At 41.2% G+C, this 22,173-nt stretch overlaps 1 protein-coding gene and 1 pseudogene across 4 annotated transcripts in view; one reads left to right on the top strand and one right to left on the bottom strand.

The window, feature by feature from the left end:
* Positions 1-22,173, top strand: part of LOC111550120 (schwannomin-interacting protein 1) — a 633,181-nt gene that overhangs the window by 521,634 nt on the left and 89,374 nt on the right. The gene's annotated exons all lie outside the window — the stretch shown is intronic.
* Positions 21,765-21,920, bottom strand: LOC111550145 (annotated as a pseudogene).

Below are 22,173 nucleotides of genomic sequence, written 5' to 3'. Positions count from 1 at the left end.
AGAACTCACAGTGAGTCTGAGTAGGTGCGTGACTGGCCAGCTTTGGTATTCACTGGCAAGGAGAAGACTTGTTGAGGGTTGACTTTAGGTCTGATTAGATACTAGGGATTTGACCTATGTAATCTTATTTTTGTCCTCTTAACAAACTTTGTACCCCTTTAGAGTAAAAAATGAGAACATTAAGACCTAGGAAGATTTAGTAACTTCCATGTGGCTAGTAAGTGGTTGAGTTAGAATTCCAACTCTCATATGAGACTTAATTTAAAATTGACTTCAAAGTAGCTCCCATATGGGCTGAATATAGGATATACGCCTCTGCCTAGCCTCCAGTCCTTTTTGTTTGGTTTAGGTGTCGCTTGTCTTTGTAAACACTGAAAGCTGCTGTGTCATCTCCCTCTACTTTTTCCATCACTCTTTAGCCCACATACACTCATACACACTTGGCTCAGGCTTCTTGGTTCCTTCTCTGGACACTAGATGACTGTCAGCCTTACCTGGGCCCTGCCCCAGAGGCTGCCCCAGCATCTGGTAGGAGCTTAGTGAGCAGAATGGATTCCTAGTGAAATAATGAATGTCTTTCCTTGTACTCTGTGTTTGAAACCTCCAGGATAGCAATTCCATCTACTATATGAAATCAGAAAAAGTAAATATTCCTTGGTTAACCTTCATCATTCCCCTACATAAACCTCAATCCCATTTCTTTGAAACCATGCCAGATTTGTGGAGAGCAAATTGCCAGATAAGTGGAGAGCAAATTCACCAAACGAAGTCTTAGTTTTTTTCCTCTTCCAAGGGAAGGAACACTTTGCACTTTAACAGCACTTTCAAAGTTTCAAACTGAGGCCTGGCTACTGAGTTGAAGAAGCATTAGTTGGGCCTTAAGTCCTCCCCTCTGGCCAGTTTGGTCCACTTCACACATTTGGACCAACTGCCCTCCTCTGAGCCTGAATCCCATCAGCCAGCACTGAAAATCCAGCATGGTTTCAAAGAAATGTGATTGAGACTTACGTGGGGGAATGACGAAGGTTAACCAAGGAATGTTTACTTTTTGTGATTTCATATAGCAGATGGAATTGCTATCCTGAAGGTTTCAAAATAATCTTATCGAGATGACTTTTGACCCGTTTTCAATAGTATTACAACAATCTCCGCAGCCTGGAGACTAAGCTCTGCTGCTGTTCTGAGTGAGCTGGCCCCACAGAGGGTGTGACGTGGGAGTAGAGATGAGTGTCGTCCTCAAAGTCTGTTCCCATCACTCAGGAAAGCACCTTATTTAGATTACTGTACTGGGGCTGACACTAAAATAGATGATATTTGAGGCTAAGTTTTCAATTTCACTCTTTCCAGAAAAACGAAGTACTGATAGGGATCTACTCTAAAAGCTGGTTTTAAATACAAGGCGTTACACAAGTGCCAAATGCAGTGACTGCACTTAAAGTCATGGCCCGTGGATAGAAGCAAAGCTGAAGAGTGGCCTGCCGAGTGTAGAGCATTCTTTCACTTGTAAGAAATTAAATACAGAGACACTCAACACAATTCCTGGATGTGATTTCCTGTTGGTTCATCTACACACTCTAGAAGATTCCTGAGGAGAGGTTTATTGCCCAGAGGAATTCAGTGGAGGTATTTTCAGGGTTGGCTGAGTTCCAGGAGCCCCCTCTCAGGGCCAAATTATCCAATTCCCTTTCTCAGTCAGTTCACCACAGTTCATTCATTCACCAAAAATATGCATGGAGAGCCTAACTACTACATACTAGGCACTGAGCATACAGTGCTAAAAATAAAAAATGATAAAATCCTAGTCCTAATGTAGGATACATGCATTAAACATATGAACATATGAACCCTGTATTTGTCAGGGTTCTTCAGAGAAACATAACCAATAGGGTATAATTATATATATGTGTAATATATATATACACACATGTACCAATAGGGTGTTTTTTATATATATATGTTGTACGTATATATTATATATGTATATATGTTGTACTTATATATATTACACCCTATTGGTATGTGTATGTGTGTGTATATATAACATATATGTATGTTATACATGTAATATATATGTTACATATATTATATATGTAATATATATAAAATATATATTGCACCCTATATGTATAAAATTGAGCGTCTGTAATTTAAAAATCTGAAATATAAAATGCTCCAAAATTCTAAGCTTTTTGAGGGCTGACATGATGCTTATAGGAAATGCTTAGGAGTATTTCAGATTTTCAGATTAGGGATGCCTCACCAGTAAGCATAATGCAAATATTCCAAAATCCAACAAAATCCAACATTTGAGAAACTTCTAGTCCCAAGCATTTCAGATGAGAGATACTCAACCTGTATATGTGTATGTATACAAGGTGTGTGTGTATGTGTGTATATATGTGTGTATGTGTATATATATTGATTGGTAGTGTATATATACACACACAGAGAGAGAAAGACAGAGAGAGAGATTGATTTTAAAGAACTGGCTCCTGCAGTTGCAAGGGCTGGCAAGTCCAGGCCAGCAGGCTGGAAATTCCAGCGAAAGTTGATGTTGCAATCTTGAGTCTAAAGGCTGTCTGGAGGCAGAATTTCTTCCTTTTCAGGGGACCTCTCTTTTCTCTTAATGTCGTCAACCGATTGGATGAGACTGACCCACTTTATGGAGAGTAATCTGCTTTACTCAAAATTGACTGATTTAAATGTTAATCACATCAAAAGCAAACCTTCACAGCAGCATCTCACCTGGTATTGACAAACAACTGTGCACCATGTCCTAACAAAGCTGACACAAAATTAACCATAATCCCCCACCTCCAAATAACTGTCATTTCAATTTAGTGGCGCTCAAACTTGAGCAGGAATCAGAATCCCCTGGAACACTTGTTTGAAACACAATTGCTCGGCTCCACACTCCTGATTCAGGAGGTCTAGGGTTGGGCCCCAAAATTTGTATTTCAAACAAGTCCTGGGTAACGCCGATCCTGCTGGTCCAGGGATCATACTCTGAGAATGATAAGATTACATAATTCAGGGTGTGACCCTTAGCCTCGTGGACCAGAAACTGATTTTGTTCTCATAAGAAAGATCATTTTATTTATCAGGGATGTACCCAGTAAACCAAGATTCCAAACCTGATGTGTAAAACAGCAATTCCAATTTATTGATTTATGATAAGCACTAAAACTACAGTGGTGAGCAGAACAATCCTGTCAGCCTGGAAGGGGCAGTCCATCCTGTGGGCAGCTCCACTGAAAAAGTGAGCAGTCAGTGATCAGAAGGAGCTGGAGATCGCAGCTAATCATCCGAAACCGGTGATTTGATTGTTTGCTGCAACCGCCCCCACCACCAGAAGGGTCATATTCTCAGTCCTTGGCCAGGGCCCCCTCTCCCTGGACTTTGTACTTGGATTAAGACGGGCAACTTTTGGGAAATGGATGTTTTCCGCGGAAAGCTTTGGTATTTACTGGTCTGAAAGAGTGCTCCTCTACTCCTCAGACTCTACTCAGCAGCTGGGCTGAAAGTTCATAGAAATTGGAAATGCTTTTAGTGAATCATTAAAATGTTATCTTTTATAGAAACTTTTTATTGGATATAACTTATACGGTTTTTATGAAAAAGGAACTTGGTCAGCATTAGAATGTGTTAATGTATGTCCTTCATATGCTCAGTTTCCTTTCTTGGTAATAATTTGAGTGAAGTTACAATCTTCCTTTAAAAGACTATTTCCGGCTGGGTGTAGTGGCTCATGTCTGTAATCCCAGCGCTTTGAAAGGTGGGTAGATCACTTGAGGTCAGGAGTTCCAGAACAGCCTGGCCAACATGGTGAAACCCCGTCTCTACTAAAAATAGAAAAATTTAGCTGGGCGTGGTGGTACGTACCTGTGGTCCCAGCTACTTGGGAAGCTGGGGTAGGAGAATCGCTTGAACCCAGGAGGTGAAGGTTGCAGTGAGCCGAGGTTGAGCCCCTGCATTCCAGCCTGGGTGACACAGCGAGACTGTCTCAAAAAGAAAACAAAAATGCTATTTCCATCTTTCTCTGCACATTGAGGGGATCTGACTTTGAAAAAATACTTACACATTTCATATTTTCAAAATTTTTCATGTCCACTTAGAAGCATTTTTTTCCCCTAAGCTTTGGCTTTCTGCCTTTATCATGCTATTTTAAGATTTTTACATTAAAAATGGGATTTGTTTCTTAATCCTTTGAACCAAATTGTGTTGTGAAAAAGTTTTGTTTATGTTATTTATTTTAATATTCTTTTTTTAGAATCCTGCAATTATCCTCAGCATGGAAAGTTTGGCTCTAAAACCGCTTCTGAGCAATCAGAATGTGGGCTGAGTCTGGGCAGACCCCTCACACCTTGCCTGCCTTGGACTTCTTGTGAAAGACAATTGAATAGATAGCCTAAGGCAAGGGGATAAGGTGGCCCTGGAACTGCCTCAAAGGAATAGCGCAGATAACAAGTAGATCCAACCACTCAGTGCAGGGAGGTGCAATCTCATGTTTAACCTCTCTCAGTTTCATTGTCATATCAGCCCAGGGGCCCATCAGCAAATAGAAACCATTCTAAGAATTTCAGGGAGCAGATTTTATGCAAGGAATCAGGTAAACAAGTGAAAAAACACAGAAAGAGCAAAATGTGGAAACCAAGATAACCCAGAGACTAGTAACTGCAAGAAGCAGCCACCACCCCTGGGACTAAGACAACAAAAGGGAAGAGGCGGTGTTACCAGAACCTTCCCGGCAGGTGCCTGCTGTTGTTCAGGCATAGCCCTCAGGGAGGGGAGACAGAGTCCTGCTTGGGGCATCTGGCAGCCTCAGTCAAATCAGAGCAGAGGTGCCCAAGGGCCAGCTTTCTCTGCAGTTGCTGGAGGCGTATCCCACAGGAGTTGGGCCCTCCTCTCACTGGCCATTCCCCTGTGCCTCCCATTGGCAGGATCTAGCAGGGAGCTGGGTGAGAAAGGAGCCTGGGAAACATCCTTCTCACAGTCTTAGCATCAGAGCAGAAGCCTATGGCTTCCTTTGCTTTCTCCCTTCCTTGTTGGCCTTTATTATCAGTTGTATTCACTTATCTGGCTACAAAACAGGGTAGTATTAGTGAGAGAGGAATCTGTTATTGATAAAGAACAAGGAGGGAATCTATTAATCCCTTTTGATTATCATACAGGTTATTCCCCAATGATTATTAGAAAATACTTTTATCTTAATGAGGAAAAGTCTCAATTTATTTTTAAAATCCTGGAAAATGGAATGCTGGGTAATATTCTTATTTAACTTTTGACATTTTTAAAAAAGTCATGTTCTATTTGGGGTATGAACGTGTGTGCCCATAATAATTATTTTTATCTGCATGTGTCTATCTTGGGCCTAGAAAAAAAGTGACTCATTTTCTTCTAAAGATTAGAATTCCATGGGCGTCTCTTTTTGGTACAATTCTTTTGTTTGTTCATTTCTGGAGATGATGGAGTTGGTACTGATAGTGCCCTCCTTGTATGGTATTCAGCTCAGTTCAATGAGCCTTTATTAGAGGCCTGTCAAGTGCCAGGCTGTGCCCCAAATATATGGAGGCAGAGGAGACTCAGGCCGTGTGGAAGAGCATGGCTTGGGGCATAGGACAGACTTGGCTTTGAGTTCCAGCTCTACCACTTAAGAGTCTCACCCTGTGGAGCTCAGTTGCTTCATCCTGGATGTGAGGATAAACGCTGGTACTGCAAGGCTGTTACAGGATTGTATGTGGTAAAGCACTTGACAATTGTCTGGAACACAATAAAGGCTTCATAAATGGTAACATGTTGTTATTATTTTGATAATCATCTGTGGTTTGGGTACAGACTTTTTAGATGCCGTAAAATTTAATAGTAGAATGTTTGTTTGCTTAGATATCTGTATTTCATTCACACAATTAGTTGTCATTTTAGTTGTTTATTAGTTTTCAGTCATTGGCCTAGAAGGAAATGGCTACAGTTCTCTTGCTCATCTCTAGTAAGGATTTGAAGTGGCTGGCTTGTCATTTATAAGGTTTTGGCAAGAGAATTTTAAAAAATTCAAATGCTTTAACCACTTTTCAGGCCTTTGGTTTTCATGTTTATTTACAAGTTGCTAGTTTGTTCATTGGAATGGAGATTTTATGTGGGTTGGGTGTGGAGATGTGTTCTGTTCTAGTGGCTAGCGTACTGAATTAAAATTTTAGAAAGAATTTGGATGCAGTTTTGAACTGAGTCAGGAATTTGTCAATAGCCTTAAGCAACCTGTTTTCTTCTCTCTGCTTGTTTTCACTGTGTGTTTGCCATCTCGTTGACTCACAATGGTCTTATAAGAGTTAATGAAAATGTTTGCAACCAAGTGTATTTTTATCTCGGATGAAAAGAGCTGTGTACAAACTGTAACTTACCCTACTTTTGTTAATATGTGGCAGGATTCTTAGCCCTCCCCATGTATCATAATCCTTGAGCACGTTTAACATGTTCAGACCCAAGAAATCACACCCCCCACCCTAAAATTCTGATTCATTTAGGACCCTAGCATTAGCGAGTGCACTCTTGTGCGTGCTCTCTCTCTCTGTCTCTCTCAGCTTCCTAGGTGATTTTCACATGCAGTCAGGATTGAAAACCACTGGCATAAAGGATAAATCCACCCTTTGTGCTTGGTTCTTTCTCTTATATTGTGTCTGTTAGCCATTTTCTTGCCTATTTGACACAGGCAGGTGTATTAGTTATTAGTTACCTATTGCCCCATCAGCAAATTACCACAAACTCGGCGGGTTAAAACAACACGTATTTATTATTTTATATTTCTGAAGGCCAGAAGTCTGAAATGGTCTTAGAGGGCTAAAATCAGGTTGTTGGCAAGGCTGATTCCTTCTGCAGGCTCTAGTGGAGAATCCGAGTCCCACTCTGTTGCCCAGGCTGGAGTGCAGTGGTGCCATCTCATCTCACTGCAACTTCTGCCTTCCGGGTTCAAGTGATTCTCATGTCTCAGCCTCCCAAGTAGCTGGGATTACAGGCGTGTGCCACCATGCCTGGCTAATTTTTGAATTTTTAGTAGAGACGGGGTTTCCACCATGTTGCCCAGGCTGGTCTCAAACTCCTGGCCTCAAGTGACTTGCCTCAGTCTCCCAAAGTGCTGGGATTACAGGTGTGAGCCCCTGCACCCGACCTGTTTTCTTGCCTTTTCCAATTTCTAGAGGCTGCCTGCATTGCTTGGGTCATGGCTCCACATCATTCTGACTTCCGCATCTGTCATCCTATCTCCTCTATGACTCTCCTTCCTCTCTCTTATGAGGACCCATGTAACTACATTGGGCCCACCCAGGTAATCCAGGATAGTCTCCCCATAGCAAGATCTTTAACGTCATCACATCTACAGAGCCCCTTTTGCCATGTAAAGTAGCATATTCACAGGTTCTGGGGATCAGAACATAATCATATGGGAGGATGGGGGCATTTTTCTGCCTACAGAGCAAGAATTAAGTTGAAATCTCTACTTTTTCTCATTTGAGTACAGAAACCTCTGAGTCAGCCACAGCTTCCGACCTCTACGGTTTCTGATGGGTAAGAGAGAAAGATTTTGCAAAGTCTCTAAGTGATAATACCATGTTCAGAATTTTAATTTTATGACTTCTTTAACAGGCTGCCAATTTTCAGATTTTCAGGTGCTTTAATAGCTTGTTTCAGAAGTGGATTGCATAACAGTTGGGTCTCATCACGCTGAAATGGTGCATTGCTGAAGTCTCCCTCAGGTAGAGAACTTTTCTGCTACTAATACAGTGATTCTCAACAGGGAGTAGGTGTGGCTTATTCTCGAATTTTTTCTTCCAGCAAGAATTTTCTGTGTTAGACCCCTACACACAAAAGGACTAGATTCCGAACCTCAAGGTCAAGGCCAAAGAACTCACCTCTAGTGGTCAATATACTTGTATTTCAATATAATTGATTTTCTTTGTGATCCTGTTTTTTACTATATGCATGTAAAGATATCATTCTGAGAAGGGGTCCACAGGCTTCCCCAGAGTGCCAAAGGGGCCCTCCATGGCACAAAAATGATTAGGAGCCCCTAGGAGAGGCCAAAAAATAGTATTATAATAAAATGATAGGTCTCACCACAGAGATGATCTCCAGATGCAAGAAGCTGCCCAAGGGAGGGGAAAGGCTCCTGGCAGTGGTGTCCAACTCTAGCTGCTTGCTGGGATGATGGGTGGAAGCAGGGTGATGTCCTCTTAAAAAAGCATGGGCATCTGGGACCCGCTCCTAGAGATTCTGATTTGATCAGCCTGGGGACTCTGACCTCTATCACAGAAGAAATGATGTCGTGTTTGGTCTTGTAGGTGTGAGGTAGAATGGGAAGACCTAAGAAAGCCAGACAGAAATCAGGGACTCGTTAAAGAAGCAGTAAACTGTACTATAGAGCTGCGATATAGATATGGTTAATAAGTCCCTTAGCCCTCCCTGTTTCTGCTCCAATTCTTCTGCTAAACACGGTCTGCTGAAGACTATTAGTGACCTTAGAGCAGGATAGAACCAAACTTAGACATTTGGCAGCACAACTAACCTTCCCTAGCCAGCCTATTTCCTAGTAGGGAAGATAGGTCTCCGGTGGTTAAGAATGTGGGCATGAGCGAGACTGTTCAAGGCTAATAATCCCAGCTCTTCCACTCACTAGCTATGTGATCTTTGGAAATGTACTTAATCTCTCTGCCTCAGTTTCCTCACTAGTAGTAGTACTTCCCAGGATAGTACCAACAGGTGAATGGGATGAATGGGATAGGTACTTCTGTTGGCTCAATTTACAGATGAGACAGACTTGCAGATGCTAAGTAACTTGCCCAAGACATCACAGCCAGTAAGGGGTCAGAGCTGGGACTATACCTCTGATACCCAGACAGGGGTACCTGACATGCAAGCAGTCCCTGGACTGAGTAATAAATGTGGTAAAACTATGCTATAGACACAGTGGTGGTCCGAAGAAAGTGTTCACTTCATTTGGGTAGGTTAGAGGAGGAGAATCTTGAGCTGGGTCCTGAAAAATAATTAGAATTTGCCAGGAGGATGTGGAAGGAGATATTCCAGGCAGAGGGAACAGCGTTATGTAAAATTATGGAGACAAGGAAGAGCAGTTTGCACTGGGTACTGTATGGCCATAGAGTAGGTTGTGTTGATGGAAGCCAATAGTAAGAGGGAGGCTGTGGAGCAGTGTTTCTCCAGGGTTTTGCTGCATCAGATATATATTAGTAGCATTTGATGTGCAGACTCTGGGCCTCTCCCCAGCCATAATGAATCAAAATCACTGAGGTTAGAGTTTGGCAATCTGCATTTTAAAGGAAGCAAGCCATGTGAATGTGTAAGAACTAAGATTTGGTGAACCAGACAAGGATGGAGGCAAAAAGTAGATCATAGCAGGCCTTATGTGTGCTAAGGTGCTTGGATTTGGGCAGAGCCACTGCAGGTCAGACAGATCACTGGACACAGTGTAGAAGATGGAATAAAAGAAGTTTGCTAGGGAGTGGTGTCCGATGGTGGTGAGAATGCATTCTAGTGGGGAGATACTAGTTTTAAGAAAAGGACTCCTGAACTAAGACAAGGTGGGGTCATTGGAAGAGAGAATAGCAGAAATACAAGCCATAATAAAGCATGTTGAATCATCAGAAGCTAGGGGTAGAGGGGAGCATTGAGGAATCGGAGGAGTCTTGGTTGGTGGGCTGGCGAAGTGACTGCTTGGAACTCAGTGAGGCTTTGATGTACTACTTGCAAGGGAGACCTGCCAGGGAGGAGTGATCATGCACCCAGCCTTCCCAGATTTCCCAGAGGAAAGCAGAGATGTAAAATGTGAACACAGCATGACTGGAGCAATGACATCTGCAGGTGACAGGGAGAAAGCCATCTGCTGAGCTACAGCCCCACTCTCCTGTGACATTTATTAGTTCATGATCATGATTGTAAAAAAATTTGGAGTTTTGATTTGGGACATGACATGCAATGCAAAGAATTGAGAACCATTGTCTTACGGCAAAGTACTGACCTATTAAATACTTTGGTGACAGACAGACCTGACATTGACCATGGGGAAGTGAAGTAATAATCACCCTTGGAGAGTATCAAGGCAAAAGTTATGAAAGGGAGGTAAAACTAAAACCATATACTCTGTATGACAGGAAGGGAAATGACTGAAATTTTCTGGACAAGCACCACAGTGTCTTTCTTCCAGATGATGTCATTTAGTTAGAACAAGGACTTAACCAGCTACTGAATTATTACAGTTTTCCATGACTAACTGACTTTTCCTGTTATGTTTGGTCTTAGGCTTTCTGTTGCCCAGGAGATCCACATCTACATGTTCAACCTCAAACCCTTCACAATTATTTTTTACATAAAGAGCTGTGTTTTTTTTTTTTTTGTTTGTTTGCTTTGTTTTGTTTTGTTTTGTTTTGTAAAATCCTCTAGATTAATAGGAGACAATAGTACCACTCATTTCTGCAGCATACTATTTATAAGTTGGTAAGGTTGTTGCATGCTTTTGAACTTGAATATTTATATTGTCCCTCTTGGTAACAGTAGCTAGCACATCATTGTAAAACTTGATTTTATTGGAGGTCCTTTAGTTTCTCTTAGGTTAAAATGTGGAACTTCTACAGTCACTTGTAATTTCCTCAGTCTTACCTTCAGATTCTTCCCCCAAAGGAGTTTTCTTTCTTCCTTTACATTTTTACTTTAAAATGAATTAAGCATGATACCAACTTCATGCAGATTCATATTGTGAAGAACACATTGGTAAGATTGAAATGTTATTAGTCTAATTCTGTGCTATATTTTGAAATAAAATCTTCTGGAACAAATGTAAATCTAATGATTAGAAAATGTCATTTATATTTCTCAGAAAACAAACTTACAAACAAATTTAAAGATCTCTCTCTTTTTTTTTTTTGAGAGGATGTCTCGCTCTGTTGCCCAGGCTGGAGTGCAGTGGCGCCATCTGGGCTCACTGCAAGCTCAGCCTCCCGGGTTGACGCCATTCTCCTGCGCCACCACGCCCAGCTAATTTTTTGTATTTTCAGTAGAGGCGGGTAAGATCTTTAGTTTTTACTTGCAATTCTAGAATTAGGCAACACCTCATTCTATAGAACAGAATGAGTATTCCAATAAGCTGAGCAGAGGAAGCTGACTTTATAGACAGAAAAGGGCTGAGGAAAGTAGGAAGAGGGAGCAGAAAATTGATTATTTCCGTTACTTTCTTTGCAAAGGTTAAAGCGGACGGGGCTTCCTTATCATGCCAGCTAAAACTGGCTTGTTTGGTAGTTTGGCTGTTACCTTTCTCTGCTGGTTTCTTGAAAGGTCAGATGAACAACTTAGTTTCAACTTGGTGGCATGGAACTTCAGCATGAATAACTCCATTTTGGCTTTGGTCTGTTGGGCCTAATACAGGAGCTCAGTTCAAACCAATGGCCTCCTATACATTTTATTCAACAATTAGTATTACACAAACTGGAAAGTTGGCATTGCGGAATAAGAGCAGGTTTTGGAAACAGCGGGACTGGATCCTAATCTTTTCTGTTTCTCCTAGCCATGTGACCTTGAACAAATTACTTGACATCTCTGTGCCATAATTTTGACATCTGTAAAATGGGAGTACGGATACTGCCTAACTTCACAGGCTTTTTAGGAGGATTAAATGGCAACGTATGTACCTGGCTCATAATTAATGTTAGTTATTTTTCCTCATCTTTTTCTTCTTCACTATCATGATTTACTTTGTTTTCATAACAGCCAAACAAGGCCAGGCGCAGTGGTTCACGCCTGTAATCCCAGCACTTTTGAAGGCTGAAGCGGGTGGATCACTTAAGGTCAGGAGTTCTAGACCAGCCTGGCCAACACGGTGAAACCCTGTCTCTACTAAAAATGCAAAAATTAGTTGGGTGTGGTGGTGCACACCTGTAATCCCAGCTCCTCGGGAGGCTGAGGCATGAGAAATTGCTTGAACCCAGGAGGCGGAGGTTGCAATGAGCTGATGTCACGCCACTGCACTCCAGTCTGGGCGACAAAGTGAGACTCTGTCTCAAAAAACAAAAACAAAACAACAACAACAAAAAAAACCCAGCCAAACAAGACTTGTTTTTCCAGAGACTTGCTACAGTTTTCTATGCCTAGTTGGCTGTCAACACATTACTAAATCTGAGCTTTTAAATTAGAATAATCATGAGTTAAAACAAAGTGAATTTAAAATTCTTTCTTTATTTCTTGAGCTTTTGCTTTTAATGCAAAGCTCCTGGAATTTTCCACCAAGTTATCTTCCACTTGAGACCTCATGTATGCAAATGAGAGGAGCTGGGTAATAGAGGGAGAGGGAAACACTGGGCAGGGCAATTATTTGACCTGCATTCCTTTACTCTGGTGTTCAAGAGGCTTTATTCATATTTGTGTGTGCAGTTCTTTGTAACCGGTTGCAAATTCCATCTCCTCAGACATTCTTTCTTCCTGAGGTAATAGATGTGCACGCCATTGGGGCACTCAGACACAGGTATGCTGCCTCGGCTTCTCTGTTAGAAAGGAAAGGCTAAGGCCACTACGCAGCACAGTGAAAAGAAGCAAACTGCAGGGTCCCTGGACTCACATTTGAATCCTAACCCTGGGCAAATTACTTCACTTCGCTGAGCCTCAACTTCTCTCTCATCTATGAAATAATGAAGTAGAGGATTACAAAGCATGGCACTGAACCTGGCACAAAATAAAATATGTTTATTCAATAGAAGTCTCCTTGCTGCCTTCTTGAAGAGGTGCCAGGGATACAAGTGACCAGGGATACAGGTGTCTTGTCACAAGACGGACAAGCCTGCTGGGCAACCAACAGACAATCCAACAGATATAAGTGTGATAATAAGGGAATAAGTGGTAGTGGTGAGAACGTATGGAAGACTTAAGCTGAGACCTGATAAGTGAATTAGGAACTTGCCACACAGTCTGGTGGGAGTGCAAGAGAGAGCCGGGCACACACAGGTTTCGTAAGGCTGCCTAGGATGGGAGGGATAGGTTGGGGCCAGATTAAAAGGGCCTTCTCAGCCTCATTTTAAAATTTGGACTTTATCCTAACAATAGTGAGAAACGTATTGCAACATTTTAAGTGGAGAAGTGATACAACAGATTTGGATTCTAGAAAGATAACTCAAGGTAGAGGTTAGATTTGAGGGGTAGCTACAGCAATGCCTGGGGTCTAGTTCAGTTGGGACCCTCAGTTGAAGTCCTCCATAGAAGAAATGATGGAGGACTGATCTTGGAAGACTTCCAGGAAGAAGAAAGTAGTGCTTTCATTCATTCACTTATTCCCCACATATTAATTGAGTGTCTATTACGTGCCGTGCACTAACTTCCAAGGGTATGGTAGTGAACAAAACAAAGCCCCTACCTCAGTGGAGCTACATTCAATATAAAACACAGATGAGTCTATGAGTAAATGAATATAAACAAAACATAGATAACACTCTGATTTTATGACCAAGTTGATACTCACCTCCCTGAACCTACCTTTAGAAGGAGAAGTCAAGTGTAATTGAGCAGGTGTTACTCAGACCTACCTCTCCAATGCACAGAGATCTCTGGGGATATCTCTGACCAGGATAATGTCATACCTACTCCAGGAGCCCTTCTTGGGGCTGCCCCCTCCCTCACTAACAGATACAGGAAGGGAACTGATTCAAAGCCAGGGTCGGAAACTCAGACACTTAAAGGGGCAGAATATTGTTATGAGCTTTATGTTACACAGATGCTATCTGGTGCAAGAAGGTGAACTTTGCAAGAAGACCATTGGGTCTGAAGAACACTGACCTCAATAGCAATTGCTGCTCTGTGGCTGCATGACAGTGATTCTCCACATGTAGACTTTACTGACTGGTGGTCCGTGAGGGTCCTAGTGACATAAGGAAACGCTAACCATGCCAGATCTTTCTTTTGTTTTTAAGGGTCCATGACCTGCAGTTTCACTGACTTTCATTTTTATACAGGACAGAGGTATGTGTGCAAGCTCAGATACCTTAAATTCATATGCCTTTAATACAATCCAGGCAGATGTCTAAATGAGGGATGCTTCCCCACAAATGGAGAATGAAAGTGGGCCAGTCTAAAAGGACCTCAACAGCACTGTGCATGGCCAGCTGTTTGTGGCTGTACCAAAAATGCAGGTCATAGGATTTTTATGTGAAAATTTCTGTATTTAAATGTTGGCAACTAAGTCTGGTTTGTTTGTTTGTTTGTTTGTTTGTTTGTTTGTTTTTAATGCAGTTTTTAATCATCTGTGGGCTGGATTCTTCCTTTATCTTTTCCAAGGCTGCCCTGTAAAAACCTCCACTGCTGGCATCTGCTTTTCTTCCTTTTCACTCCCTAATCCTGAGTCCTTTAGTCTCTTATTACATCAAATTTAGGGGTGACTCAAATTTAGCCAAAATTTTCTCGAGTTTATGGAAAAGCTATATACAAAAGAAAGTTTCCGTATACAAGGATTTTATATCAGGAAGAATTTTCAGTTGGGGATGGTAACAGTTACTGTAAGTAAGATACGGTCATAAATATTGTTTCTCTAAGGGGAGAAATTTCTGATTTCTAGTCAATTTACAAACCTGTATCCTGGAACATAAACATTTGTTTGTAAGTAAAAGAAAGAAGGTACATGCAGATGCATTAAATCCATATTTACACCCAGTACATATGAGTACATAATATACTTTTCCTGGGAATTATCAGATTTTTTTCCTGGATCAAATGATGAAGACTATTTAAAGTAGAAAAGAGAGAAAACCAGTCTATTCTGCATGGACATTTTGTTATGGTAAGCAGTTCCATAAGCATGGGCCTCTATTTTGGCATTATATAATTTTACATTACTTCTTAAATTAAGTGCAAGTTTTGAAAAGGAAAAAAAAAAATTAACCTCCTGTTATAATCGAAATCTTTCACTTTCTAAAAATCAGGATATCTTCTTTTAAAAGGAATTATCTATTCAATCAAAAATAATTCTGTATTTCTATATACCTTACAATTTTGTAAAATTCTGTTCCATACAGTATCCTTATAATCACTTTTTCATTCTGTTTATATCCTTAAAAACATCCCTAGGAGGTAGGAAAAAAATCAGATTTTAATGAAATCATAAAAACAAAGAACTTGACGCAGCCCCCAACACCTGCTAACCATACAATGTGTTTACAGTTGTTATTGCTACAATTAATGATATCATGATTGTTGTTTTAAGCCTGATTGACAGTTGAAGAAACTAAGTAAGGTAAGTAAGTAAGTAAGTAAGGTAAGCTAGGTAAGTAAGTAAAAAACTAAGTAAGGAAGCTAAGGCCACTATGGTTATAAAATTAGTAAAGTTTAAGGACTAAAACTTATTAACTCACAGGTTTATGGACTTAAAATCCATAACCTTTCATTTATACCAATAAAAAATAAAAAGAACAAAGAGGGCCTTTTGTTATTTTAACACCTTTATGTGCTGTGTGCCTTGTCCATATTAGCTTATTTATTTTTATTTTTTTGGCAGGTACTGTATGAGGTCTCATTTTATAGATAAAGAAACTGAAAAAGAGGTTCAGTCACTTACCAAGGTCACATTGCAAGTAAGTGGCAAAGCCAAAAAAATGTTCCTATGTCTGAATGCCAAGGCCCCTGATCTCCTTCTAGAGTACATTGTATCTAATGGATAGTTGCAAGTAACAAGTATTTTATTTTTAATTGATAGTAGGCATTTAAGAGGTGTGTGTCACTTGCAGCTAGAGCAAATTTTCTTCACTTCATAAAGTTGCCAGCTAAAGGAGAAGAAAGCAGTCATCTTTAATAGAGAGGGTTTTCTGTAAAATAAACAGAAGGGTTTTGTGCCTGGTTTTTAAAAAAAAAAAATTCTGTTTCTTTCCATGTCTGAGAGGTGACCTTTCTGATGCTATACTGTGGGTGGAATTCATTCTGGAGGATGTGAGTGGGATTTTGGGAGTATGATGGGAATGACTGATGAATCCATACTCCATTTATAAGTGGCTTGTCATGTGATGATGAATAGAGAAAACATAAACAGTGGATATAGCAAAGTATCAGTTTGGATTAGGTTTAGGTGTAAGTGACAGAAAACCTAAAATGCCAGGACCTCAGAAAGGTAGGAGTTTATTTCTCATGCATATAAAATAAGTGTGGAGGTCAGGAGTCTAAGGCAGGTTCAAGATGACTGAAGGTTTTTTCTTTCTTCAATCTTGCTCATCCTCAATACATGGCTTTCTGCCTCATGGTCCAAGTTGGCTGCTTAAACACCTGCTACTGTGTTGTAATTGACTGTAGGAAGGAGAAAGGGAAGAAGAAGAGCACATCTCCTTTCCTTTAAGGACACTTCCCAGAAGTCACACGTGACACCTTTGCTTAAATTCAGTTAGCCAGAATTTAGTCACATGGTTGTGACCTCACACACATGCTGCAAGACAGGCTGGAGAATGTAGTCTTGTCCTAAGCATCCATATGCCCAGCTACAAGGTGTGTGTGTGTGTGTGTGTGTGTGTGTGTGTGTGTGTGTGTGTGTGTTGCAAAGGGCGAGGGAGTTCTATAAATAAGGAAAAAGGAGAAAACATATTGGGGAAAAACTAATAAAGTCTCCCATAGAAAGAATCAATGAAAACAAGTTAGCCATGCAATATAGAAAGATTACCTCCATGCCAGCCTCTGTTCCAGAATACCTACCAAGTCCTTTGCCTAGGATAGGAATTCTAGAACAGATGTATGGCTGTAAGTCCTAAACTTTTCCTCTGAGCACCTGTTTTTGAGTGAATGGTAAAAATTGTTAGGAGCCCACATCTTTAAAAAGAAAGGCAAAGATAACCATAACCTTTATTTTTTTGAGCAGCTCCTTTGCACATTGCTTCACTACAAATAAGACCTACCTAAGGAATTAGATCTTTCACTAAGTTGAAAATTGCAGTTACTTCAGAAGCTTGTGACTTCCATTAAAAGGCTGAACTCCCTAACGTAGATACAGACCCTGCATGGGGGGCATGAATTTCGAATTTCTTGTACTACTTTCATCGGCATGCACCCAGGGAAGTATATGTATACATTGGTAATGTTTAGGGAGCTGAATACTTCCCAGTTTTCTTCTGTCAGTGTTCCTTCATCCAGAAGAACACTGAAATAATAATTCTGCAACTTTTTTAAATGCCAAACGAATTACATGTATATTTCACTTAAGCTTCAGAGCAACCTGAAAGTGGGCTTTATCCATTCCCATTTTACAGACCTAGAAGCTCGGAAACAAAGTCACACAACTAGTAAAGAGATGTGCCAAGATTTAAACTTGGGTCTGTTGGACTCCCAAATCCATACCCTGCATCACAATGGCCTCACACCTTTGAAAAGTAGTACAATGACCCCTTTGATGTTTATTTTTTGTATAATGACTTAAGGAAAGTAGAGAGGTCGAGTCAACTTTCACTGGTCCCTGCAGTTGTAATAGGGATCCCTTCACCCTCTCAATGCTTCTTTACTGAGTTACAGGCAAAACCCCACAATGAACTGTAGGAAATCCCACTCTTTTAAAGCTCTGAGGATTTAGAGCCTGATTGGGGCTGAGCAGGTGAGGGAGATTGGTAGCAGAGAGCTGGAACTGGATGCCTGTTCTCTGTCAGTTCATTATTTTCAAAGGTCTGTTGCAGGGAGTCTCCTTGTCCTCCCAGTGTAGGGAAATATAATTGTGATCAGTACATTTCCAAAAAATATATTTCCACTACTAAGGACATGGTAAGGAAATGGAACAAATTAATAAAGAGGGCTTCTCAGCCAACTGGAAAAGAGGCAGGCCATGGGTATCCAATGTCTTCCTCACGCAGTTTTTCTTACCCAGTTAAGCATTCTGGGTCCCCTCCCTCTCATTTATTTGCTGCTGTGGTGTCAGCAGGGTAGGGTGAGCTGGCATAAAGTTTAATAAGTAGTAGCTTGCAGATCACTTGCTACCACATTTTCCAAAGCTTGCTGGTAGTTGCTGCCTTTGTCCCCTCGGTGTATACTTGAGATGCCTTCAGTCAGATGAAAATCATGGAAAACCAAACTAACCTGGCTTCACGGTGACGAGATTGGTTGGCTCCTGGTTAGGAAAGGCTTCAGAATGTGTTTGTTTCATTGATTCAATGGGGCATCACCAGGAACCCTGTTATTTTTTTTTCTTTAAACCTCTCTGCTCTGTTTTTTGCAATCAGTTTGATTTACAGCTGTCCCCACACACCTTCCAGTTGCCAAGTGGTTTTCCTTTCCAGGGCTTTGAGTTTGTTCATCACTATCTAGGGAGAGGGAGAAAAAGAAAAAGGTCACTTCCAGGAACTCTCTCAGAAGAGCCAGGAACTATTTTCTCAGTCATCCTCCGCAGATTTCTCCTCAATCTCATTGGCCCAAATAGGGTGTTACGTTTATCCTTGAACACATATGTGGAGCCAGGGGATGGGATAATGAGCCACAAGCCCCACCACCTGATCAGCTTCCCCCAAGCACCTGGGCTTTGCAGGAGGAATTGAAGGTGCTCAAATAAAAGTTAAGATAGTTACTGAAAGAAGGAGAATAGTGTTGGAAGAGCAACTACAGTGCCTATTAGACACCCGCTGTTCTGAGAATCAGCTCCAACCCACTCCTAGCAGCACCCAAGGAACTGGGGCGCTTAGCCTGGCTCACAACTCTTGGAAGCTGCTGACCCCTAGTGTCTGAGGAAAGCATTGGCTCTAGAATCCAGAGGCATGGGTTTACCTTTCATGAGAATCACAGTGGCTGTGACACCCTCTCACACACAGGGAGGTTGTAAGCAAATTAAAACTTCTGGAAATACTTTAATGAATAAGTGAGTTTAATTGAAAGTCTTCCAAAGACACTGTAAGACTTAGGCTTCCCTGACCTTGCTGAGCAGCAACTTCAGAATACTCTGTAGTCCTTTTCGCAACTGTAAATTGTCATCCACAGTGTCTTTCTCTCTAGACAGAGGGTGTGCTTTTTGAGGGTGGGGCCTGAGCCCAGCTCCTCACCTTGAATTCCTACATGCTTAGTGAACACTTGTATGAGTAAACGAAAGACCCAGCTGTTGCTCAGCTCTCCTCTGCCCTTCCATAGCCGTGGCTTTCTCTTATAAATATCAGCTCTACCAGCCTAATTGTACTCCTTTCTTTTTTTGAGACAGAGTCTCACTCCGTCGCCCAGGCTGGAATGCAGTGGAGCGATCTTGGCTCACTGCAGCCTCCGCCTCCCAGGTTCAAGCGATTCTCCTTCCTCAGCATCACGAGTAGCTGGGACTATAGGCGCCCGCCACCCACACCCAGGTAATTTTTGTATTTTTAGTACAGATGGGGTTTCACCAAGTTGGCCAGGCTAGTCTCAAACTCCTGACTTCGGGTGATCCACTCGCCTCTGCCTCCCAAAGTGCTGGATTACAGGCGTGAGCCACCGTGCCCGTCCAGTTGTATTCCTAATAAGACAACTAAGCAATCAATTGTGTTTAGAAACTGCATGTTATACAAATGGGAAAATATTCCAACAACCCTAAATACACATCTGAGCAACTGCTTTTGTGTTGTGGAATACCCACTATCTGGTCAGCAGAGAAAGCAGAATTTTTTATTATAAGCAGATCAACATTGCTACTGTGAATTCTTTGAGCAGTAGGCAAAGCTGTGTTAGAAGGGGTTCTTCTTTGGTCTACGCATAGCAGGTAACAAGACTTCTCCTGTGCTTCATGATTTGGGTTAGGAAGAAAGAGGAAAGGCAACAACATGGTAATTATAATATAGAATGACTCAAGACAAGAAAGAATAGGTTTTTGTTTTGTTTTGCTCTTAATTGACTTGTAATTCAAGCGAGAAATGTGGCAGCTCTCAGGATTGGAGAAGCTTTGCACAAATCCAGTATTAGAATTTAACTGCCATTAGCTGTGGAGGGCACCAAAGGAAAGAGAGGATTTCTCAGTCTGGGAGCTGAGGGCGAGTTCTGGGGAACAGTGGCAGCCACAGCTGTAGAAATCCTGACAGTTGTTCAGTCTTGGCAGGCAGGGCTGCTGCTCACTGCAGAAGCTGCAGTGCTTCCTGGGCAGGGCCCTCCGCTCGCATGGTGCTTGTAAGACCTGCTCTGGGGTGGAGACCTGCACCATCTTTCTTTTCCCCTTTTCACAGGGGAGGAGAAAAATGGGCAGATAAGTATCATAGCAATCAGGTAGGTCATGGGATAGGGAAAAAAAAGTCAAACATTGAGAAAGAGTGACTGGAAAACCACACTGTAACATTGTGTCCTAAAGTATTGTATCAGTTTTGCCAGCCTGCACTTGTCTCCTAATTAAGTAAACTAAATGCTATGTGTTATCAAAATTGTCATTATTACAATTCTGTTACTTTGTAGAGAATAAAGGTAGATACTAAATATTGGTTCTACATTTCAGTTGACAAATTGCACAATTTTGCTTCAGATTCCTTCTTTGGAATACATCTCATTCTTGCAGAAATATGGATTTTGTTCAGTCAGTGTTTAACAGAGACTTTTAAAAGCTACTAAAGTTGCAAACTACTTAAGAGTTGTAAGTCTATCACAGTCCACCCGTTTGAACAGTCCCCTGCTTTAACCTGTATTTGTGCTTCGAGGAGAAAGTGATGGAAAAGGCTCCATGATGGCTTCGTCACACTGATGTATGAATAAACGGGCAAGTAATGGATGACCTGGGGTTCGTGCCAGCCAACCTACCTGCAAACCTGCTTTCACAAGCGCTTGACAAGGCACCTACCTTTCTTAATGTACCAAGTACATAATCTCTCCGATTCTGTAAAAAGATTAGCTATTAGGAAGATTACAAAACTTTGGGTACAAAAATAAGAGTATTTTTAGAATTTTGTTCTCCATGTGTTAATTTTATCTGTAGTGGGTTTTTGTTTGTTTTGCTTCCTCTGCCCCACATCATAATTTGTGTGTGTGTGTGTGTGTGTGTATGTGTGTGTGTGCTGAATAGATGATCTCTAAGTAGGTAAATTCTCTTGGGAAAAATTCTCAGCATGAGAAATGTGGGGAAAATACAGCTGGACAGCGTTTAATTTTGCCAAGAAAAAAATGAGGACTTGTTCTTTGCTGGTGCATGAGGCAGGGCTGTGTCACTGCAGTGTGAGTTATGAGGGAGACAAGCAAATGCACAAGCAGGTGTTTACACCTGCCGTCTTCTTAAGTCCTCACAATAACCCTGTACGGCAGGTACTACTTCTCTTGTACAGAGGAGGAAATTGAGGCTTAGCTAAATTATGCAGTGTGTCCAAAGCATAGCTAAACAGTGTGGCCAATTTTAAAATCCAGACATTTCTAACTCAAGAGCCCTGTTCTTCTTACTATACCAAATGTCTCAGTCCTCAAGTTGTTGTCCTAGAAATAAAAATATAAACCACAAGGAACATTTGTTCAGCTTAGTGTTTCTCAACAGAGTAAGAGATAGCTTCTCTGAAGCCCTTATGCTTGCACTAAATATTTAATTGTTTTGTTTTTATTTTTATAATAACCCATTAATATTAAGCATATTCTGGTTCATCACCTTATAAGCAAGGACTGCTCTATGATACAAGTAATGCTGGTTCTGTCTGTGTTTACATTGACACCAAAAAGTGTTTCTCAACCCCCAGAGATTTCAAACTACTTTACCCAATATCCATTCCTCCCCTCTACCTTACTAACAGAACCCTAATTTGACTGGAATCAACAATGGTCCTATGGTTCTCAGACTCCCTTGCAGTTACGAATGTTCATGTGGCAAGGTTTGAGCTCATGATGTCTGAGCTATTAGATGGGGCTTCCCAGAAAGATCCTTAAAAGTGGCTGACTTTTAAGATCGATAGAGGACATATCAGGTATTAAGCTGATAAGAGCAGGTGCTACATTTGATCTCAGACAAAAGTTCAAAAAGCAATGGTCAGTGTCTTTCTCACTCTCTAGTCTTTCTCCTCATCTAGCCAGGAAGGAAGTTGAGATGCGACCATGAGGGCAAGAACACATACTAGCAGTGGTGGAGGCAAAGATACAAGGAGTCTGGGTCTCTAATGACTACAAAAAAAACCCTCATTATACCAGCCCAGGATGTGACTGTCTGCAGATACTTCATTATGTACAAAAATTAAGCTCATTACCCCGTCTCTACTAAAAATACAAAATTAGCTGGGCATA

Source organism: Piliocolobus tephrosceles, chromosome 2 (assembly GCF_002776525.5).
Source record: "Piliocolobus tephrosceles isolate RC106 chromosome 2, ASM277652v3, whole genome shotgun sequence".
NCBI classification, from domain to species: domain Eukaryota; kingdom Metazoa; phylum Chordata; class Mammalia; order Primates; family Cercopithecidae; genus Piliocolobus; species Piliocolobus tephrosceles.
The sequence above is the reverse complement of the archived record's forward strand: the minus strand, read 5'-3'. Positions and strand labels throughout refer to the sequence as shown.